The following is a 25,639-nucleotide window of genomic DNA, read 5'->3' as shown; positions in this document are numbered from 1 at the left end:
GACTAAAGGCGGTTCTCCAGCATGGCCGCAGTCAAATGACTGAAACAAGTAAAACAGTAAAAGAGAACCTTTCCTGTTACTGTAGGTGCCCTAGGTATGATAAAAAAAGGGATGTCAAACATCTAGATAAGATTCCAGGGGAACCATGTCTTAAGAGATATCCAAAAGATTTTACTGACGAGTACTGCCTACATGTATTCAACAGAAGAACGCCACTCGCATTACTTACACAACACAATATAAACGCTAATACAGCAAAAGACTGCAACCAAACCACTTAACAAAAAAAAAACTGATACAATAAAATACCAGGAAGAGTTTGTACTGCCCCAGCAACAAAAAAGGACACAGAATGCTGCAGGCCATTTACGGAAACTATAGTTAGATGAAATGAGAAGAGGTATCGTATGTATTGGATGCGGTTTTTAAAAGGATGAGTTTCATGAAAGGAACAATTTTGGAACGCTGTGCATGGAGTTCAAAGAAGGATAAAGTTGTAAATAAGAAGTACTTAAGAAAATTGTTTTGAGAAGTATGTAGGATGTGCGGCTCCCATGTCAACTGGACAGCGTATGAAACTGTGTAAACGAGTAATAATCTTAGTTTATTACAAAAGGCGGCGAGCTGGCAGAAACGTTAGCACGCCGGGCGAAATGCGTAGCCGAATTTCGTCTGCCGTTACGTTCTGAGTTCAAATTCCGCCGAGGTCAACTTTGCCTTTCATCATTTCGGGGTCGATTAAATAAGTACCAGTTATGCATTGGGGTTGATATAATCGACTTAATCCGTTTGTCCGTCCTTGTTTGTCCCTTCTGTGTTTAGCCCCTTGTGGGTAGTAAAGAAATAGGTATTTCGTCTGCCATTACGTTCTGAGTTCAAATTCCACCGAGGTCGACTTTCCCTTTCATCCTTTCGGGGTCGATAAATTAAGTACCAGTTACGCACTGGGGTCGATGTAATAGACTTAATCCGTTTGTCCTTGTTTGTCCCCTCTGTGTTTAGCCCCTTGTGGGTAGTAAAGAAATAGGTATTTCGTCTGCCGTTACGTTCTGAGTTCAAATTCCGCCGAGGTCGACTTTGCCTTTCATCCTTTCGGGGTCGATAAATTAAGTACCAGTTACGTACTGGTGTCGATCTAATCGTCTGGCTTCCTCCCCCAAAATTTCAGGCCTTGTGCCTATAGTAGAAAATAATCTCGGTTTATTTACGTCATCATTTAAATTTCCATGTTAAAAAATATATATATTCATGAAGGAAATTTGGATGATGACAACCTTCTGCCAATAAGCATGTGTTATGAATATAAAAATGAAATTATATTATAATCCTCTTCACGGTATAATACTTAAAATTCAAAATGTTATAGCATATTTTAGAGATTATTTACAGCTTTAATATAAACCGATATTATCTTATTTTTAAGTACCACAAAGGACTTCAGCTCATGTCAAGAAAAGTAATTTTAAGTAGTTTCTATGGCAAATATTTGCATATTTAACACTATACATGACAATTTTCATTTTCCCTTGTTTTATCTTTCTATTTTTATTTTTTCTTCTTTACAGTCTTTTTGAAAAGGATAATTCTAATAGAAGAAAAAAAATTCCAAATTTTGTAAATGTTTTGTTCAGGAATTACGCCAGTAACTTGTTGAGCGAAGCACAATTAAGGTAATTAGCTAAATAAATTAGGGATTCAACGGCAGGGTTGTTAATATTTATTTTAGAGTGAATGGACAAATTTGATCGTGATAATCTTCATTTGTTTCCAAATGCTAATTTATCAAACGTTAAATTTTACATAAATTGAACATCAAGATAGATAGGCAGATAGATAGATATAGATAGATATATAGGCAGATAGATAGATAGGCAGATAGATAGATAGGCAGATAGATAGATAGGCAGATAGATAGATAGATAGATAGGCAGATAGATAGATAGATAGATATAGATAGATAGATAGATAGGCAGATAGATAGATAGATAGATAGATATAGATAGATAGATAGGCAGATAGATAGATAGATAGATAGATAGGCAGATAGATAGATAGGCAGATAGATAGATAAATAGATATATAGGCAGATCGGTAGGTAGGTAGGTAGATAGATAGATAGGTAGGCAGATCGGTAGGTAGGTAGATAGATAGGCAGATAGATAGATATTGAGATGGAGAGCGAAAGATAGGGAGAGAGGATTAAGAGACAGAAAGCTAGGGAAGAAAGAAAAGATAATTTAGAGAGTAGATGAAAAGCAAATGAAAGGAAAATACCGAAAAAAGGAAGCGAAAAGAAAGGAAGATGAAAAATCTTCACATGTGTTTCATGATTGGTTTCTCACAGAGGCACACTGGCATAGATTGGGGTGAAGCAGAAAATAAATCGATTATAGAGACTCATCGACGCTTCAAAGATGAATGACGAAGTTGACCTTCCAAGGCTTCTAACTCCGAATGTAAAGAGACGCCAGCAAATACTGCAAAACATGACTATGCATCAGAAGAATTCCATTGAAGCCATGGCTATGTCTGTCCTTCTGTATACGTAAGACTGGTCTACTGCTTCTACCAAGCCACCATCTTTTTATTTATTTATTTATTTTTATTTCTCAGTATTGATTTCTTGCACTGAAAAAGACATGACAGGGGCAAAAGTTTCATTATTAAGTATTTTGAAATGGCAATGAGCTAGCAGAACCGTTAGCACGCCGGGCGAAATGCGTAGCCGAATTTCGTCAACCGTTACGTTCTGAGTTCAAATTAAGCCGAGCTCGACTCTGCCTTTCATCCTTTCGGGGTCGATTAAATAAGTACCAGTTATGCACTGGGGTTGATGTAATCGACTTAATCCGTTTGTCTGTCCTTGTTTGTTCTCTCTGTGTTTAGCCCCTTGTCGGTAGTAAAGAAATAGGTATACCTGTGTATATATGTTTGTGTGTCTGTGTTTGTCCCCCCAACATCGCTTGACAACCGATGCTGGTGTGTTTACGTCCCCGTAACTTAGCAGTTCAGCAAAAGAGACCGATAGAATAAGTACTAGGCTTACAAGGAATAAGTCCTGGGGTCGATATGCTCGATTTAAGGCGATGCTCCAGCATGGCCATAGTCAAATGACTGAAACAAGTAAAAGAGAGAGTAAAATAGTATCGCGCTCTCTCTCTCTTTCTTTCTCTCTTTCTCCTACTTTGAATCGACTATATTGAACAGGAAACCTGGGCACCTTGTGCCAAACCTTCACTAACTCCATGTAGAATTACACTTGTTTCTTTCAGGGAACCATTCCAATTCTTTTTTCGACTTAAAATTCCATTTTATTAACAACGTTTTCACAGGAAGAAACGAAAGAAAAAATTAAAAGTATGAAGATCAAATTACCAAGAAAAAAAAACCCATAACTACTTCACCATGGAAACAAAGAAGAAAAAAAGGCGTGGATTAAGCAGCAGAAGACGGGTAAGGCGAGAAGGGGGTAACTTGTTGTACACCCCAGAACAGATGAGGTGTTCAGCCACGCCTCGTGGACATGATTGCAAAGGCGTTACCGTGGAAAATAGCCAGCGACACTCGCTCCAACAGTTGCCCCACCTCAAAGGGTTCATGTATCGCCCTTTATTAGCAGAAAGACGCAGTTGCTAAAACAATATTGTATTCGCCCTTTAAATACAAACAGTATGTAATAACTTTTCACAGGCTCTTCTAACTCACACTCTCTCTCCTTTGAATGACATACAAGAAAGATACAATAGGCAATGTTTACCCTCAAAAATGTCTCAAAATCCACTTTGCAAAGATGGGACCAAACTTTTGGCATTCATATTAATCTGTCAAAAAAGTTGACAGAAGTGTCTCGAAAGAATTCCAGCCGAAATACGATTAATATAAAATAAAACCGAAGTAAATGAACACCAAATATACAGTGCGTGTGTTTCTATTGGCTAAACTGGCAACATGACCGTCCCCAAATACAACAACGTTTATATATATTGCTTTGAATTAATCTTACATAATCTTACAACAAAAAAGTTGACAGAAGTGTCTCGAAAGAACTCCGGCCGAAATACGATTAATATAAAATAAAGCTGAAGTAAATGAACACCAAATATACAGTGCGTGTGTTTCTATTGGCTAAATTGGCAACATGACCGTCCCAAAATACAACAATATTTATTTATATTGCTTTGAATTAATCTTACATTATCTTGTAGCTTCAATATTTCAATGATGTGACAGTCTAGTTTGAATATAAAATATAGAATATTTTAGCCGGGTCTCGCGGGTTTGAGTGTTAAATGGGCAATCCATTCTTTCCTGAACATGGATTGCTGAAAATTCGGTGCATCTAACATGACGCAGTTATTAAAACAATATCGTATTCGCCCTTTAAATACAAACAGTACGTAATACTTCAGCACAGGCTTTCCTAACTCAAACACCTCTCCTTGTTGCCACTTACCCTGTTTAATGACATACAAGAGACAATTTTTACCCCCAAAAAGGTCTCAAAATCCACTTTGCGAAGATGGACCCAAACCTTTAGCATCCAAATTAATCTGTCGAATATGACGTTTATTTATTTATATTGATTTGATTAAATCTTACGTTATCTTGTAGCTTCAATATTTCAATGATGTGACTGTCATTCTTAAAATGACATTGTGTGAGAGGCCTAATTTGGCTGGTTTGAATATAAAGCATAGAATATTTCCTTCAAGCTCACAGTTTCTGTTCTAGTTCAACATTAACTTTTTGATCTCACAAGTATCAGAGGGCATGGGAGGAGAATGGGTATAGCCCCGCCTTCGAACAAACCAATAGTATGAAATAATACCTAAGTAACAAATCAATGATGTTAATATTTTTTCATCGATGGCGGCGAGCTGGCAGAACCGTTGGCACGCCAGGCGAACTGCGTAGCCGTATTTCGACTGCCGTTACGTTCTGAGTTCAAATTCCGCCGAGGTCGACTTTGCCTTTCATCCTTTCGGGGTCGATTAAATAAGTACCAGTTACGCATTAGGGTCGATATAATCGACTTAATCCGTTTGTCTGTCCTTGTTTGTCCCCTCTGTGTTTAGCCCCTTCTGGGTAGTAAAGAAATAGAAATAGGTATTTCGTCTGCCGTTACGTTCTGAGTTCAAATTCCGCCGAGGTCGACTTTGCCTTTCATCCTTTCGGGGTCGATTAAATAAGTACCAGTTACGCACTGGGGTCGATATAATCGACTTAATCCGTTTGTCTGTCCTCTGTGTTTAGCCCCTTGTGGGTAGTAAAGAAATAGGTATTTCATCTGCCGCTACGTTCTAAATTCAAATTCCGCCGAGGTCGACTTTGCCTTTCATTTTTTCGGGGTCGATAAATTAAGTACCAGTTGCGTACTGGGGTCGATCTAATCGTCTGGCTCTCTCACCCCCAAAAAATGTCAGGCCTTGTGCTTAGAGTATAAAAGAATATTTTTTCTTCGACTGTTGCGACTATCACCACAAACATTTTTACTAGAACTACTGCCGCTACTACTACTACTACTACTACTACTACTACTACTACTACTACTACTACTACTACCGCCTCTGTTGCTATCACTACTACTAGTACCACAACCGCCGCCGCCACAACTGTCGCCGCCACCTCAAACATCACTATTATTATTATTATTGCACCTACCACCACCACAATCACAATTTCACTTAAGAGTTTCTGCTTCGCCTTCTTTCGATCTCTGTAAGGTGATGTCTGGGAATTGGTGGTGGTGGGGGTTCATTAAACATCGAAGATTCGTTTCAAAACAACAAATGCAATAATTTGCATTTAATTTCTTAGTGGACAGGCAAATGATCTTGTGCAGAGATTAAAATTCCTACAATCCAATTAAGCAGTTCGCTTTAATTTCCAGTAATTACATTAACGTTACTATAGGTTATCTTTATCGCAGACGACAAGGTGTGTATGCGTGTATATGTATTTCTGTGAATGTGTGAGTATCATTGTGTGTGTGTGTGTTTGAGTGTGTTTATTACGTGTTAATGTCAATTGTTTTATTTTGAATATTCGGTTTATGTTGACTCGTCTAATCCATCTTACCGTTATAAGATTATCCGTTAAAATTCTTTCTTTTTTTTTAATTTTCTTTCACTTAAAAGAAAGTGTTTATAGCCCAATTCTTCGCTTCCTTATTTGTTTGTTTATATATTTGTCTTCGGTCTGTTTCGTTACTTTCCGTGAGTATTTTTTTCTATTTGTATATACAATTGTGTATTTTTCTTAATATTAAATGCTTTTACAGTTCTATTTTTCTTTAGTATTTCATTTAGTTGTAACATCAGCACATTTTCCTAATTTTATTTTGGAGTTAAAACAAAACTGTATAACAACATAGATGAATACTGCTCTATCAAACACCATTCAACATATCTTTTTGATTTATCAAAATTATCTCTGCGTCTAGAGAATGCACCATAATTACCAAATAATGTGCTGGTTCAAATGCTAATTGCTAATTTCCCAAGTGTCACTTTCTTCTACCTGTCCATTCCCCCTGTCATTCCTCCATTCGATCCTCCTGTCACGTTCACAAGTGCCTTAATTCATACCCATACTAACCTCTTTTCTCTCAGCTTAGCGTCCTCTGTTTCTTTCCGACACTACACTTCACTCTTCCTTTTCAAACTCTCGCACTAATGGCGTTATTCTGTTGTTTCTCTGTACTAAATAACTACGAAATGGTAATAAAGACCAGTACTATATGAAAAGGGGAGATGATCTCGAGAATCAAGGATTCTCTAAAGCTGATATGGGATCTGTTCAGTTTGGCTCACAGATTAAAATTCCTTTTTGAACTAAACAGTTTGATACTTCGTATACTGGTGTAATTTTTCACGCTGAACACGGTTTACTTTGAACATTTTTGACAAAATTTCGTATTTTAGAAGTTATTTCGTGTTAATATCGTCGTATTTGTTAATTTTAGCCAATCAGCTGAAGAAAGCTATTGCTGTTTTCGATAGTAATCGAAGAGGAACAACTTCCGGGTCATCTCTATACTAAATGCCACCTCTCTGTTCTATTTTATTTTTTGTTTACTGCCTGTGTTTAGTTAAAACAGTTTAGTTAAAAAAATTCATTAAATCTGTGAGCCAAACTGAACAGATTCCTGACATGCCATTTAGAAAGAGAGGCTTATTGCCTGGAGATAAGAGGACAGTCATGGACACGTGTTTCTGACTAAATAGCCACCATCAGGACGACAATTGTCCATTGTTATCTCCGACTCACTTGAAGGCTGAAGGGTATATCAACCGAAACGTTGTTAACAAACAAGATGAGGACAAATATCCGTCAATTGTAAATAATGTACTTGTTATTGCAGTTGTTGTTTAGTCTCAGATCAATCCTAATCACGTAAGAAACAAAACTATGCTCAAAAGTATTCTAACAGTGACCTTCCCATCCTTATAGGGCTATCTAGGGCTACTTAATCTAAGTGTAAGACTTTAAACTACATCCAGTAGTTCCAGGGTTCTAAAGGCTTAACCACTATTGTTCCTCGGTCTACTCTGACCCAGAACAGTAGTGCTCCGATGATCGGTAGTGACTTGGTCAGCGAATCCTTTGCGACGGTCAACAATCAAAGGCAAGATAATCTGCTGTGAGTCACACTGTCGCAAAGTGTTTATGCATGTGACCGGGGACCCAATGTGAACTTGGATTCCCTCTGAAACTCCAAGCATAAATTCTACACCTCAAAAATGAATGACGACTACGGTTAAGCCGACGCGCTTGCTCTCCCAGTGGCGCATTTATAAAATTTGGAAGCTGGATGTTTGCAGGCAGAAGCATTACTTTGCCAACTGGAAAGCAAGGGTCGACCGTCAGGTTTAGTCAGTATACCTGAGGGACCTGATGAACTTGCTGGTTGGAGCCAGCTCAATCTTCCCGTCACAGACCTCCCAGGTGAATGCTGCCACAAGCACAAGTATTTAATTGTGTCTGATTTTGTTAGAGCAGTGATCTAGCTAGAATGTGTGGTGCCCTGAGCAGTTCTCAAGTTTATGTGTTACATCAACACCCCAACTTTGTATTTCAACCTAACATGCAGGTTTATGAAACAAACATTTTGCCCGGGCATAAGTCCGCACTTTCCACCCACTAGCTACGCTACTGTGATAGTGTGATTTGGGAGATAATTAACTATTTTTAGCCAGGTTGTACAACCAAATGGAGGTCAGCTCGTTTACTGCACGAGTTTTTCTTCGATACTGCTACAAATTAGCTACTTTCATTATTGATCGTCTTTCTTTTTGCCGCAACCTTAACTAATTTTCTTAGTATTAAAACTTAAAAGTATATGTCAATTGGAAGATCAGTTGGTCTTTTGCTGTCATCGTCATCATGAATATCATCATCGATATTATCTATATTTTAATATGCTAAGGCCGAAATCGTTATGTTGTCAGGTGGTTAATTGAAGGGAAAGGCGCAGAACAAGAGGAAAAAGAGGCAGAGAAATGCGGTAGGAGGAAAGTAATAGTTATTATGTGGTTAAAATGTTAGTTCAAGGGAGAGATGCAGAGAAAGTTAGAAATGCAATCTTTAGCGGAAGGTGATGTAGCGAGGTTGAAGGAAAAGAGATAGTTATATATATGTAGAGCGAAAGAGAGAGCGAGAGGGTAAGAGAGAGAGAGAGAGAGAGAGCAAGACAGAGAGTAGAGACGTTTTGCCAACCGGTGCATTATGCTGTCACGTGGTTATTAAAATGTGCGGTGAAGGGAAAGAGAAATAGAGAAATTATAACGATGCGGGGAGGGAAATAACATAGTTAAAAACTTTTTTGAAGTAAGAAATAGAAAGAAAAAGAGATATATGAAGTGGTAGTGGTGATGGCGAGGAGGTAGTGGTGGTGAGGAGGTGGTGTTGAGTGAGTGAGTGAGTGAAAAGTGTAGTTTATTTTATTGAACTAAATTTTATATATATCGCCCATCAGGCGAATAAGTGCACTTATTTATCGCCTACTCCCTTGAAAGTTGATATTTGTTTATAAAATATGGACGACAGACGATATAAACTAGCAAGAGAAAGAATGAGGCGGTATTGACAACGGCATAAATTAAAGCAGATGGTCAAATCACTGGAACCAACACGAGTGACAGCGGCGTAGAAGGGAAAATAACTGCGTCATGTTAGATGCACCGAATTTTCAGCAATCCATGTTCGGGAAAGAATGGATTATATATAACATTATATATAACATATATGTTATATATAACATATATGTTATATAACATTCAAACCGGCGAGATCTGCTATGTTTTATATTCAAACTAGACTGTCACATTATTGAAATATTAAAGCTACAAGATAATGTAAGATTAATTCAAAGCAATATAAATAAATATTGTTGTATTTGAGGACGGTCATGTTGCCAGTTTAGCCAATAAAAACACACGCACTATATATTTGGTGTTCATTTGCTTCAGCTTTATTTTATATTAATCGTATTGTATATTTTTCTTAATATTAAATGATTTTACAGTTTTCTTTTTCTTTCGTATTTCATTTAGTTGTAACATCAGCACATTTTCCTAATTTTATTTTGGAGTTGAAACAAAACTGTATAACAACATAGATGAATACTGCTCTATCAAATACCATTCAACATAAATTCTTGATTTATCAAAATTATCTCTGCGTCTAGAGAATGCACCATAATTACCAATAGGAACCAAAGAGAATAGTGAGTATTTACAAGTGATAAAAGAATGTGTTCAAGATAGAATAGAAAATGAAAATGAGAGAAAACGTCAAAAAATAAAAAAAAAGTGTGAATGTATGGTTGAAGGTTACAACATTGATGACACGAAAATTCTTTTAGAATATATTTCCTGCAGATGTTTTTTTTTTCTCTTTTATTATTTCTGCATCTGTCGACTTATGGCATTTTAAGCGAGATGTTAACGACATCAGTTTTATCAATATCCGAGTCGGCTTTGGGCGTAGCACTTTGTCCTGCTCAAAGCAATTCCGAAAAGGAAAAAAAAAAAATGCGTACAAGTTGTTTATTAATCATTCTTTACTCTACACCAGCTCTGATCGAACACATACATTACTAAAGCGTTCCAGCCGTGACCATCCCATCTATTTTCGTATCTAGCTCTGCAGTATCCGATACGGATCTTTTCGGTTTGAACGGTAGTTTATTCTTGCGGTGTCATATGAAATTAACACCCATAATTATAACCCTAGTATCGATCTATTGCATTTCAATCTGTTTTAGGGTTAGGGTTAGGGGTGGGGGAAGAGTATCTTTTTTTCTTCACAAATGTAAATAAACCCAATCTGTTTCTTAAACGAGGGACATATTCATACGGCACAGAATGTTTTTTTTTTACCTCAATAGACGTTATTGATTGGTTGAAATTGCAGAAATTGAAGAAAAAAACAACAAATATCTTACAAACTAATGAATTTTCTCAATAAAGCCAAGAGAAAAGGATATTTTATTGACACATTCTACCAGTATACGAAGTTTAAAATTTTTTAGTTATGTTAAAAACTGCCGTTCAAACCGAAAAGATCCCCCGATACATATTTTTAAAAGTATGAGGAGGTAGTTTAAGAAAATATGACTGTTATTTCTAGCAGCTACAGCGACCATATTGGGTCTGTTAATTCAGCCTGGCGTTGTCAAACATACTGACCATTGATCCTGTCTGGTGTTGTTAACATGTACTTGATGAAGAAATCGTGATTACAATACCTTGGAGGTGAGAGAACATTTGGAATGATGACAAAATATTGGGAAGATGACAAAATATTGGGAAGATTTTCAACGCAGTTTAATTAATACCATGCAACATATTCCCAGAGTTGGGAAAACGTGACAAATAGAGAGTAACGAAGAATGACATGCTTTTCATATCATAGAGCAGAACTAAGAGTTAAGCCCACTAGAAAACAATTATGCGGTGGCATGTCCAACTAGAAATAGCAGCCAAGTCTATTCAAATTATATCTGCTAGCGGGACCCGTGAATATTTCACGGAATCAATGGTAAACTTATTGAAAGTGTAGTCTGTGTTGAGCCTGTCTCAAAAGATAGTCGTTCATCTGCTAACCATTGAAAAGTGAAGGAAATTGGAATACGAGGATTACTTAATGCACTTTATATATTTTATGCATAATTTTATAGACTTAATACACAGCACACACACACACTCTCTCTCTCTCTCTCTCTCTCTCTCTCATTCTTCGCTTCACCCTCTTTTCCTCTCCTTTCTCTTCTGCTCTTCACCACTCCCTTCAACTAATCGCGTGAAAGTGTTACAGACGGGCTAAGTAACGGACAGAAAAAATCTTAGTTGAAAAACATTTACACATTTCGCTCACCACCACCTCCTCCTATATCAACCAGACTAACAGGTGTTGTCATACACCGCCGGTTACAATGCACTTGCTTGCATTATTGTAGCTTTGGAATGATGCCAGCCCACTGGCTAGACTGGCAAGCCCATATTTCCCCCCACCCCCGGACAGAACACCGATTCGTCGCGGGGTTACCCATTTACAATCGAGTGAACTGGGCCAACGTAAAATTGAAGTGGTTAGCTCAAGAATACAACGCACCGCCAGTCTGAGAATCGAAATCACGATCTTGAGATCGTAAATGCAACATTCTAACCGCTGGGTCGCGCATCTATCTCCCTTACAATCCTAGATATATACTGTATAAAAAAATATAACAGGAAATAGTCGTGATGTATGAAATACTTTTGATCATAAACTTTACTCAATCACAGCTGATCTAATAATAGACAATGACTAAGAGTTGAAGTGTTGACTCGATCAACCCCCACACACATACACCCTCTCTCACTCGCACTCACTCTGTCTTCCTCTCCCTCTCTCTACATACTCGCATATATATGTATGTGTATATATATATATATATATATATATATATGCACATATACTAATAGGTATATATACATATGTACATATACTAATAGGTTATATATATATATTATATACACACGCACACATACATACATATGTACATATACTAATAGGTATATATATATATATTATATACACACGCACACATACATACATACATACATATGCTAATAGGTATATATACATATATATATATACATACATACATACATACATATGTACATATACTAATAGGCATATTATATATATATATATATATATACGGACATACAAGCTCTTCCTTGGTTTATTTATAAGATGAATAATATATTTTCGTATATCAACTTAAGTAGGAATTCAAACAGAATTTCTTATTGCTTGAAAGCAATCGTTTCTGGAAATTGTCAAAGTTTCCAACAATTAATCTAGTGCTGGATTAGAGAATGTGCTATTCTTAAATGATTTAAAGAACACAGATTAATCCTAATGAAAATCTTGTCTGAAAGCACAGTGAATACAGAAAGTATATTATATTATGTATATATTTCTATACTTCTCTCTCTCTCTCCACACACACACACACACACACACACATACATACATATATATATATATATATATCGTTTCAGATTGGATCCCGATGTACATATAAAGATTTTAATAATAATATGTAAATATTAGGATGAAAGCATCTTTTGGACATAAAAAGTCGAAGGCCGCATATACAACTTGAACCCACATCACTTTTATACATGATAGGCGTTCTACTATTGTACCAAAGGGATCCTTCGAAATTCTGAAACTATTTTAGTAATATCTATATATATATACGTGTGTCTGTGTATACACTCACACACATGGAAGTAAATGATAAACAATAGAAAGTTTTCCATTTTCTTTAATTCCATTTCCTATCATTTATCTATTTATATAAACTCAACGGATACAGTGGAATTTCGATGTATATCCGGTAGCAGGAACATTCTCACTGCTTTATAATGACATCAGGTAACGAATGACCGCAGGTGAACTTCGTATAGCAGTCCACAAGGGTTTTACTCGATTCTCACACATGCGAGCACACGCATACACATGTATATATGTATGTATATGTAACAGCCCTTCTTGTTTGTGTTACTGTTATTCTCCTTGTCCTGTCTTTTACTGTTTATACTTTGTACTGTCGTTACTGTCCTGTTTTTGTTACCATTTTTACCCCTCCGCAAAAAAATCTCAAATTTTATTTAATTTGATTTTCGCGGGAAGGATTGTTTCATTAAAGTCATGTATCGCCTTGACCTTCGAAACATGGAATAGATGAAACAAAGGCGACTGAAGAAGGGGAATTTTCCTTGTTTTGTATGTCCTGTACTCTATTTTTTCGTTGTTTAAGAAAAATGTCCATTTCCTTGGTTTTGTGTTTGTTTTCGTTTCTCATTGTGTTCGACGTTTTTTTGGTGTCCTGTACCCATATATGCATGTATATATACATGTAGAGGTAGGTACGTACATATATGTATGTATATATGCATATGTTTTATTTATTTATTAATTATATATATATATATATATATATATAATATATATATATATCGTTTCAGATTGGATCCCGATGTACATATAAAGATTTTAATAATAATATGTAAATATTAGGATGAAAGCATCTTTTGGACATAAAAAGTCGAAGGCCGCATATACAACTTGAACCCACATCACTTTTATACATGATAGGCGTTCTACTATTGTACCAAAGGGATCCTTCGAAATTCTGAAACTATTTTAGTAATATCTATATATATATACGTGTGTCTGTGTATACACTCACACACATGGAAGTAAATGATAAACAATAGAAAGTTTTCCATTTTCTTTAATTCCATTTCCTATCATTTATCTATTTATATAAACTCAACGGATACAGTGGAATTTCCGATGTATATCCGGTAGCAGGAACATTCTCACTGCTTTATAATGACATCAGGTAACGAATGACCGCAGGTGAACTTCGTATAGCAGTCCACAAGGGTTTTACTCGATTCTCACACATGCGAGCACACGCATACACATGTATATATGTATGTATATGTAACAGCCCTTCTTGTTTGTGTTACTGTTATTCTCCTTGTCCTGTCTTTTACTGTTTATACTTTGTACTGTCGTTACTGTCCTGTTTTTGTTACCATTTTTACCCCTCCGCAAAAAAATCTCAAATTTTATTTAATTTGATTTTCGCGGGAAGGAAAGTTTCATCAAAGTCATGTATCGCCTTGACCTTCGAAACATGGAGTAGATGAAACAAGGGCGACTGAAGAAGGGGAATTTTCCTTGTTTTGTATGTCCTGTACTCTTTTTTTCGTTGTTTAAGAAAAATGTCCATTTCCTTGGTTTTGTGTTTGTTTTCGTTTCTTATTGTGTTCGACGTTTTTTTTTTTGGTGTCCTGTACCCATATATATATACATGTAGAGGTAGGTACGTACATATATGTATGTATATATGCATATGTTTTATTTATTTATTAATTATATATATATATATATATATATATATATATATATATATATATATATATATATATATATATATACATACATTAAAAGCCAGTTTGAATCTTGCTTGCTTGCTTGTAATGTTACCCAGCCAAACTGGTACATAATAGGAAAATACTATGAATTAAGTTAACCCTGAAATGTTAATACGAGCAGAATGAAACAAGTTTCGCGTAAACCAGAGCAGTAGTTATTGAGATATTCTGGGTTTGAGGGTATAGATATCCGAAACAGTGTATAGTGGGAAAGTATTCCGAAAGGGAAGAAACTCTAACCTTTCGATTAGACAGTGGTTTAACAACGAAAAAATATTATTTGTTTTCTTTTTCTTTTTACGTTAAATGTTTCTTTCTTCACTCTTATTAAACACAATATTTTAATCATTTAGAAATAGTGGTTCGCAAGGTTCCAGCTTGTAGCCTTATTGATAAAGAGTGATCAGGCAGACCATCCACTACAGAAGATGACGAAATCAAGTCATTAATTGAGAATAACACACATTGCACAACTCGAGAATTGGCAGAAAGCCTCAACCTATCAAAATCCGTCGTTCATGAGCACCTGGTAAAGCTTGGGTACACAAATCGCTACGATGTTTGGGTACCATATGAGTTGAGTGAGAAGAACCTTTTGGATCGCATTTCCGTCTGTGATTCGCTTTATAAACGGAATGAAAACGCGCCATTTTTAAAGCAAATTGTGACAGGTGATGAGAAATGGATTATCTACCGAAATATTCAGAGAAAGCGATCCTGGAGTAAACGACATGAGCCACCCTTAACCACCCCAAAAGCGGGACTTCAACCTAAAATGTCTTGCTTTGTGTCTGGTGGGATTGGAAAGGAATTTTGTACTATGAGCTTCTCCCAACTAACCAGACAATTAATTCTGAGAAATACTGCACACAACTGGACGAGTTAAAAGCAAAAGTTCGAAAGAAACGTCCAGAATTGGCCAACAGGAAGGGTGTTGTCTTCCAACATGATAATACACGACCGTACGTTTCTTTGGGAACCAGACAAAAATTGCTGCAGATCGGCTGGGATGTGTTACCCCACCCTCCATATTCACCAGATATTGCTCCTTCGGATTTCCACTTATTCATGTCTCTGCAGAATAGTCTTAATGGTAAAAATTTCAATTCCTTGGATGACATAAAAAGATACCTTGATGAATTCTTTGCCATGAATTCACCTCAGTTCTAGGAAGAGGGTATTTTCGAGTTAAAGGAAAGATGGAGATGCATTGTGCAACAAAATGGTTCATATTTGGTTGATTAAAAATGTAATGGCAAATATTTATTGATCTTTTTCTTTCCTTTAAAAATCGGCACGAATTTTCCGGACAACCCAATGTATGTATGTATGTGTGTGTGTGTGTGTGTGTATACGTGTGTGTGTATATATATGTGTGTATATACGTGTGTGTATATACGTGTGTGTATATATATGTGTGTGTGTGTGTGTAATGTATATTCTTTTACTTGTTACAGTCATTTGGGCGCAGTCATGCTGGAGCACTGCTTTAAGGAGTTCTAGTCGAAGATCGACTCTAGGACTTATTCTATGTAAGCCTAGTACTTATTCTATCGGCCTCTTTTGTCGAACCGCTAAGTTACAGGGACATAAACACACCAACAGCAGTTGTCAAGCGATGATGGGTGCGATCAACACAGCCACAAAGAGACACACTTATATATTGCATCTTATGTTGTAATTAAAGATAAAAAGCACCCGCATCACTCGCGGAGTGGTTGGCGTTAGGAAGGCAGCAAGCTGTAGAAATCTTGCCAGCGGTATTTCGTCTGCCGTTACGTTCTGAGTTCAAATTCCGCCGAGGTCAACTTTGCCTTGCATCCTTTCGGGATCGATTAAATAAGTACCAGTTACGCACTGGGTCGATATAATCAACTTAACCCGTTTGTCTGTCTTTGTTTGTCCCCTCCCTTCTGTGTGTAGCCCCTTGTGCGCAGTAAAGAAATAAGAAACCTTGCCAGATCAGATTGGAGCCTGGCTTTCCAGTCCTCAATCAAACCGTCCAACCCATGCCAGCTTTGAAAGCGGACGTTAAGCAATGTTGATATGTATATACATGCATACATACATACGTACGTATGTAGGTACGTACATACATACATAAGAATTCTTTATAAGAAGTAGAAAATATGAAGAGCTTCATAGTAAATATATTCGCTGTTCTCTCATGTTCGTATTCTCTTGATTAATACGTTAACTCTGAGTGTAAAGAAAAATTCAAGCAGTTTGCAACTTTGTCGAACATTCTCACGTTTTTTTCTTATATTAGACATTGCTTAAATAGTATTAGATTCAACAACCAGCATTTATGTAATAAAAGCTAAATATATTGGTTATATATTAACTTGACAAAAAATATTTATATGTTAGGATCAGAAGATATGCAATTTTGTGTTGCTTTTACATTTGATACGAACAATAATGGACACACACACATTTTCCCTGGTGGACGCAGTTATTACGTGGGAGGTATTCGTGTTTTCATATGTGGATTAGAAATTTGAATTAAGGATTTATAAGGAAAAACAAGATTAGAATTCACATATCTAATATTTTTGTATGCTTATGAAGTTCTTAAGATTTTCTGTCGGTGCATCGTTGGTAAATTATTATCGATGCCAATTTTCTTAGAAATAAAAACCAATGATTTCGAAGACGGTGAATTAAGGCGCAAGTATGGCTGTGCAGGAAGAAGCTTGCTTCTGAATCACATTGTTCCGAGTTCAGTCCCACTACGCAGCACCTTGGGCAAGTGTCTTCTAATATAGACTCGGGACGGCCAAAACTTTGGGAGTGAATTTAATAGACGCAAACAAAAAACAAACATGTTGTATATATGCATGTACACACATATACACACACACACACACACACACATATATACACACACATTTATGTACATACACCTACATACACATACACACACACACACACACACACACATACACACACATTTATGTACATACACCTACATACACACACACTCACGCATACACACATATATACATACATAAGTGTGTCTCTGCGTCTTTGCCCCACACCACCGCTTGAAAACCAGTGTTGGTTTGTTTATGGCCCGGTGACTTAGTAGTTCGACGAAAGAGACCGATAGAATAAATTGCAAGCTCTTTAAAAAATTACTGGGGTTAAGTCATTCGACTAAAAAAATTTCAAGGCGGTGCTCCAGCATGGCCACCGTCTAATGACTGAACCAAGTAACAGATAAAAGATAAAGAGCTTAGATACATCCAGATGACTGATTGGTTCCGAATAGTTCTTAATATAGAGATCGATACAGCTCTGGATATTGTCGAGCTGGTACAATTTCTTGTTCGAAATTCGATCCATGGAATTCCTTGAATGAATTTATAAATATCTTACAGTCCGAATTCTAGTACTCCCTTAATGATTGTTGTTTGTTCCTTCTCGATCCATGCCTGAATCATAAGGGCCTGTTTCATTGGCGAATGGGTTCCCCACTTCGACGGTGAGCTGCTAGATGCAGGAGGAAAGAGTGGAAGAAAGTTGTGGCGAAAGAGTCAGCAGAATTTCGCCATTACCTTCTGCCGGAGCCGCGTGAAGCTTAGGTGTTTCGCTCATAAACAAGCACATCGCCCGGTCTGAGATTTGAACCCGCGATCCCTCGACCGCCAGTCCGCTGCTCTAACCACTAGGCCATGTGCCTCCACCCCTTCATGGTTAGTCTACATTATTCCGTTAGGAGCACAGAGCTAGTTTTGCAGTTTTTCTGGCTTATATATTCCTCCTTGGACGGGACGCCGGTCCGTCACAGGATAACTCATTTTTACCGGCTGAGTGGACTGGAGCAATGTGAAATAAAGTGTTTTGCCCAAGGACACAACGCATCACTCGTTCCAGGAATCGAAACCACAAACTTATGATCATGAGTCGAACACTATAACCCCTAAGCCATGCATCTTCACGTTACTCCCTACATGGCAAGATTTCATTAATCCAGTGGACTGGAGATTTCATTGCTCCTGTCCACTAGGCGTTAATCCATATAAAGATTAAACGTTACGGTGAGCTTTCACAATCTGGAAGAGGACAGTATGAAACTGTTAGCTACGGGTGTTGACTACCTACTGAGCATTTCGTATGCTCAGTCAGATGCTACCCGGGGAGTTCATGTCGAAACAAGTAGGAGCAGGTTTTGCTTTGCGAAAACGCAACCAGGAGTATATATGGGTTTAAGTTCTCACAATGGTGTGACAAATATAAAGGGGTACTAAGGGGATGACTAGGTATTTAGAGGATTTAGAAGGTTGTGGTTTTTCTTGCACAAGAGCGGCTGTGTGGTAAGAAGCTTGCTTCCTAACCACGTGGTTCTGGGTTCAGTCCTACTGTGTGGCACCTTGGGTAAGTGTCTTCTACAATAGCCTTGGGCTGACCAAAGCCTTGTGAGTGGATTTGGTAGACGGAAACTGAAAGAAGCCCGTCGTATATATACACACATATATATGTATGTATTTGTGTCTGTCTGCCCCCCACCATTATCGCTTGACAACTGACGTGGGTGTGTTTACGCTTCCGTCGCTTAGCGGTTCGGCAAAAGGAAACTGATAGAATAAATACTTGGCTTGCAAAGAACAATTCCTGGGGTCGATTTGTTCGACTAAAGGTGGTGCTCCAGCATGGCCGCACGCAGTCAAGTGACTGAAACCAGTAAAAAGAATAGAAGAATAAAAAAATTTAATCCAGGTGCAATACTTCACATCTTAAACAAATTTTCGAAAACAATTTTTGTCGGTATTAAGGTATAAACACAATGTTGTCTTGTCAGTGAACAGAAAACATTACTGATATTGCACCAAGGTCGAATATCAACGATCTTTTAGATCTAAATTCATAAATACAGTTTTTTAAATGAATGCTCTTTAATAAAATTAATGGAATGATAAATTAAAGCCAAATGTGTTGTTTTACTGGTTCAACGCTTATTTTCATCTCTAGAAAATATTTCTTTCTTTTTGTACTATATACTTTTAGTATTAATAATTATTGATTTCTCAGTAATTAAATATAAAATAATTCATTTTGCTTTTACCTCTATTCATTCATTTATTTATATATTTTAGTTATTTTCGTTTTTTCACCCATGGAAATTAATAACCAGAAAAGTGTTTACATTATGAAATTCAAGGGAGTTTGCGAAACATCATTTGGTGAAAGGGGTTACTCGAATAGTTACAAAAACGAATTTAACCATTGGTAGTTTTGAAGAAATTCAGTTACGTACATTTAAATATCTTGAACAGATATTAAAGCAGGAGTGGCTGTGTGGTAAGTAGCTTGCTAACCAACCACATGGTTCCGGGTTCAGTCCCACTGCGTGGCATCTTGGGCAAGTGTCTTCTGCTATAGCCCCGGGCCGACCAATGCCTTGTGAGTGGATTTGGTAGACGGAAACTGAAAGAAGCCTATCGTATATATGTATATATATATATATATATATATATATATATATATATTTATGTGTATGTATGTGTGTTTATGTGTTTGTGTGTCTGTGTTTGTCTCCCTAGCATTGCTTGACAACCGATGCTGGTGTGTTTACGTCCCCGTCACTTAGCGGTTCGGCAAAAGAGACCGATAGAATAAGTACTGGGCTTACAAAGAATAAGTCCCGGGGTCGATTTGCTCGACTAAAGGCGGTGCTCCAGCATGGCCGCAGTCAAATGACTGAAACAAGTAAAAGAGTAAGAGTAAAGAGAGTTTCATCCATTCTTGTCTGCTGGGCCAACAGGGGGAGGGAACGGTCAAGACACATCGGTTAAGAGCCTGAACAAAAGAGTAGGGTTGAATATCAGACAGGAATTCCATTAAAACATTTCAGAACTCCCTTAATATTTGAGTAGAGTCCCCACCTCCGCCATACAGGAAACTGGATTTAGTCTTACAAAGTATTTTTCAAAGTCCCTGTTTATCGGTACAACTACTGGTACTCCGTTATGTGCGCGTGTGTGTGCGTGCGTGCGCGCATGTATGTCCGGCATTCGCCATGATAGGTCGCTAGCCACTACATAGTCTTTATTTTCTCTCCTTGTTTCTTTCTGTGGAAAGGGTTTTAGTGGAAAAAATCGAACTCCCGGGACGTATTCTTTGTAAGTCTAGTACTTATTCTATCCGTTCTTTTGCCGAACCGCTAAGTTACGGGGATACAAACAGACCAGCATCGGTTGTCAAGCGATGACTGGGGGACTAATACAGGCAACACACACACACACAGCACACATACAACGAGCTTCTTTCAGTTTCCGTCTACCAAATCCACTCACAAGGATTTGGTCGGCTCGAAGCTATAATAGAAGACATTTGCCCAAGGTGCCGCGCGGTGGGACTGAACCCAGCGCCATATGGTTGAGAAGCAATCTTCCTACCACACAGCCATACATACACACACATATGCATATATATGATGGTTATGCCCACTGTTTCTATCAACCAAATTTCACTCACAAGGCCTTGGACAATCCGAGGTAACGGTACAAAAAAGATTTGGTCTTGATGCCTCTGGACGGAATTGGATCCTGTCATAATGAGAGAACTTTTATTGTTAACTACACGGCCATACCTGGTTGCCAAATAGACAATATATAATCTGATTTCAATTTTGTCAAGATGGCCATTTTAGGAAATACATATACGCTGCCACATTCCATCTCCAGCCACAAATAAATTTGTGTATTTGTGAGTAGACAAATATATAAGAAACCTTTCGTTTATTTCAGCTTGCGATCGCTGTTAAATACAATAACGTACCGTTAAGCCGTATCTACAACGGTATATCATTCACTTCACTTACACCTCTCATGCCCTTTCTATAAAAACATGTGGCTTTGGCCCTTATGTAAGAAATCAATATCGCTAGCAGACAGCTAGCGATATAGAGTAAGATGTTTCTGCCAGTTTCAATATGCACTTGTAGCTATTTCATTTCAATTACTCCGCTAATAAATCTTGAGAAAGCCATGAATATCACAAAATCTTATTTCTTCCTTACTTACCTCTTCGAACTTGCGGAATTGTGTTTAAGTTATTTTTTTAAAAATCGATATTCATCATAAACTACATTAGCTTTTGCGTTCCAAACACAGTTGTGTCAAAATGTTATGTCGTATGCTGTTTGGTAATGCCACTTTCGCGAATAAGAGATTCTTGTCAGCTCTGGTGATGATTTTATACTTACCATTTCCTATAATAATGTAATATAGCTTTTTTTCTCCTTTCCTCTTTTCCCTATCTCCTTTATATTATTATTATTATTATTATTATATTATTATTATTAAGGTTGTTATTGCAATACATTGTGTTCTACAAATAATCTTATAAGACACTTTGCATCATGACAAGAAACAAATCTTTTTATCATGCTTTCATGCTAATATCTAAGAATTTCTAATCAATCAATAACCAACGTTCGATTCCTATTTCCAGATTTAGTTAATAAAAAGCTTCAGCTGTCAGAAAACCCAGTTCCTATTTGCAAGTAGGTTTATTAAAATTAGGACTTCTCCTAAAAGCGTCCACATACTTTCTTTTCTCACTAAACTCACGTATGTTGTCTCCTATCTATCTATCTATCCATCTATTCATCTATATATCTGTCTGTCTGTCTCTCTGTCGTTATCTATCTCTTTCTATCTATCTCTATCTATCTCTATCTATCTATATATCTATCTATCTATCTATCTATCTATCTATCTATCTATCTATCTATCTATCTATCTATCTATCTATCTATCTATACCTATCTCTATCTATCTATCTATCTATCTATCTATCTATCTATCTCTATCTCTAATCTATTTCTATCTATCTATCTATTTCTATCTATCTCTATCTATTTCTATCTATCTATCTATCTCTATCTATCTATCTCTATCTATCTATCTATCTATCTATCTATCTATCTATCTATCTATCTATCTATCTATCTATCTCTATCTATTTCTATCTATCTATTTCTATCTATCTATCTATCTATCTATCTCTATCTATTTCTATCTATCTACCTATCTCTATCTGCCTATCTCTATCTATCTACCTTTCTATCTATCTCTATCTATCTATCTATCTATCTCTATTTATCTATGTGTTTGTTTTCCAGCCTTGCTGACTTTTTCGTTCTTGACTTTGTGTCGTTTCCCTCTTTCCTTTCTTCTCTATCCAATGGTCAAAAACAGAGTCAAGCTTCCCTAATAGCTTCTTTCAAAACCTTACAATTCATATACGTTGCTAATGCCGTTTCAAAAGAGCATAAAAGTTGCACAATCACACTTTAACTTCTATCAACGTAATGCCTTTTTCTCCAGTAAAAATAGGGCAATTTTCTCATGTGTATTTAAGCAGCCGATAAATTAGTAGATTATGTTTCGATGAAGAAGTCTTAAAATACTGAAACACATCCAGAGATGTCACTGTAGTTGACAAACATCAATGTCACCTGCTACTGTATGCTTTCATTCAACTTAGAATTTATTCAGAATTTGGAGTTACCTACTTTTCTTTTTTTTTTTCCATTTCAATTACTAAAGGTAACGATTTTTTTCTGAGCAGACGCACACACACACACATTCTTTTACTTGTTTCAGTCATTTGACTGTGGCCATGCTAGAGCACCACCTCTTGTCGAGCAAATCGACCCCAGGACTTATTCATTGTAAGCCTAGTATTTATTCTTATTTCTTTATTGCCCACAAGGGGCTAAACATAGAGGGGACAAACAAGGAGAGACAAAGGGTTTAAGTCAATTACATCGACCCCAGTGCGTAACCGGTACTTAATTTATCGAACCCGAAAGGATGAAAGGCAAAGTCGACCTCGGCGGGATTTGAACTCAGAACGTAACGAAAGACGAACTACCGCTAAGCATTTCGCCCGGCGTGCTAACGATTCTGCCATCTTGTCGCCTTCATAGAATAAGCCTAGTACTTATTCTATGGGTCTCTTATGCCGAACCGCTAGGTTACGGGGACGTAAACACACCAGCATCGGTTGTCAAGCGATGTTGTTTCAAAACACACACAAAACACACACACACATATATATATATATGCATACATATATATATGACAGGCTTCTTTCAGTTTCCGCCTACCAAATCCACTCACAAGGCGTTGGTCACCCCGAGGCTATAGTAGAAGACACTTGCCCAAGGTGCCACGCAGTGGGATTGAACCCGGAACCATGTGGTTGGTAAGCAAGTTACTTATATATATATATATATATATGCACACATTAATGCAAATATATATGTGTGTGTATGCATCTATGTAGGTGTGTATGTATATGTATATATATATCTAAATGTTGATATGTATATGTTAATATGTATATTTATGTCTACCTACCTATATATAGTATTGTTATTATTCGTTTTGTTGCTTTTTAATGAACCAGGAACTGATAAATATACACACCTCAAATAAATTTGGTTAATCTAATCTAACATAAAAAAAAGTCTCTATATACCAATAAACAAGATATAATATGTAAGATATTAAAAATCGATAACTATTTACTTCCTATACATATGTAGCAGTCAATCAGTAAATATTGTACAGGAAAATCTAGACTTATCTATATATATATATATACATACACGTATATATATATATTGGATTCTCTTGGGAATGACAAATGAGGGTTCAGTAAAACAGTAAAATAAAGCATTAATCATGTTCTATAGACACGAGTGTGTCTCTTGGGGCCTGCTGGTGCCTTGCAAATCTTTTGGTAAATGGAACAAGTTGAGGACTCGGTTTGCTTGAGTGCTTGCGCATCATTTACTATGTGTTTTCTTGAGTGAAGGGCTAGGTCTGCTTTGCTTCATGCCACAAAATCAGAATGACATGTAAGGTTTAGAGGAGCAACATTTTGCCAGCGTGCCTTTATATATTTATATATATATATATGTATGTATATATATATATATATATATATATACACACACACACTCACACAGTTGAAACACTCCTGTCACAACCTGGGACCTTGAAGACTGTTATAACGCAAGAAAGTATACTAGCCCCTTAATATTTTATATTCAGTATTTCATCTATTCAATAAGACAATCAATACTTCATTTCATTATACTATATATATATAATATATATATATATATATATATATATATATATAATATATATATATATATATTATTTATACTATATATTCTACATTAATATTATTAAGAATATAAATAAAACATAAAAAACAGAGTTGGAATTTCTTTGAATAATAAATATATTCCCCTATACACAATCATACAAACCCCTTTATATATATATATATATCTATACTCAAGGAAAGAGTGAGATAAAGTTTTAGCGAAAGAGTACAACAGGGGTAGCCACCACCCCCTGCTGGAGCCTCGAGGAGCTTTAGGTGTTTTCGCTCAATAAACACACACAGCGCCCGGTCTGGGAATCGAAACCGCGAACCTCCGACTGCGAGTTCGCTGCCCTAACCCCTAGACCATTTCGCCTCCACACACACACATGTATAGGACGAGAAGAAATAGTACTAGTCAATGACTGTCATAACTCTTATATATTTCTCTGACTCTTTTTTTTTTAATGATTTATTCAGGAGAGAGTGTTCTTGCTCTTTCTCAGGATCTCTAAGATTAGTGGGAAGAGAGAAATTATCAGCAGATTGTAGAGCTGACCTGAAAGCCTACAACAGAGTGGATTCCATTGAAGTCAAACAAATGCCAAAAATGATGTGAAGTTGGGTGATCGCTTACGCTTAGCTATTAAATCGTTGTGCTGAGGCGGCGAGCTCTCTGAACCGTTAGCATACCAGACAAAATGCATCGCGGTATTTCGTCCAAGGCGGCGAGCTGGCAGAAACGTTAGCACGCCAGGCGAAATGCTTAGCGGTATTTCGTCTGCCGTTACGTTCCGAGTTCAAATTCCGCCGAGGTCGACTTTGCCTTTCATCCTTTCGGGGTCGATAAATTAAGAACCAGTTACGCACTGGGGTCGATGTAATCGACTTAATACCTATGTCTGTCCTTGTTTGTCCCCTCTATGTTTAGCCCCTTGTGGGCAATAAAGAAACAGGTATTTTGTCCATATTTACGTTCTAAATTCAAATTCCGCCGA

This window comes from Octopus sinensis, linkage group LG2, assembly GCF_006345805.1.
Source record: "Octopus sinensis linkage group LG2, ASM634580v1, whole genome shotgun sequence".
Lineage (NCBI taxonomy): Eukaryota > Metazoa > Mollusca > Cephalopoda > Octopoda > Octopodidae > Octopus > Octopus sinensis.
Note: the sequence above shows the minus strand (reverse complement) of the source record.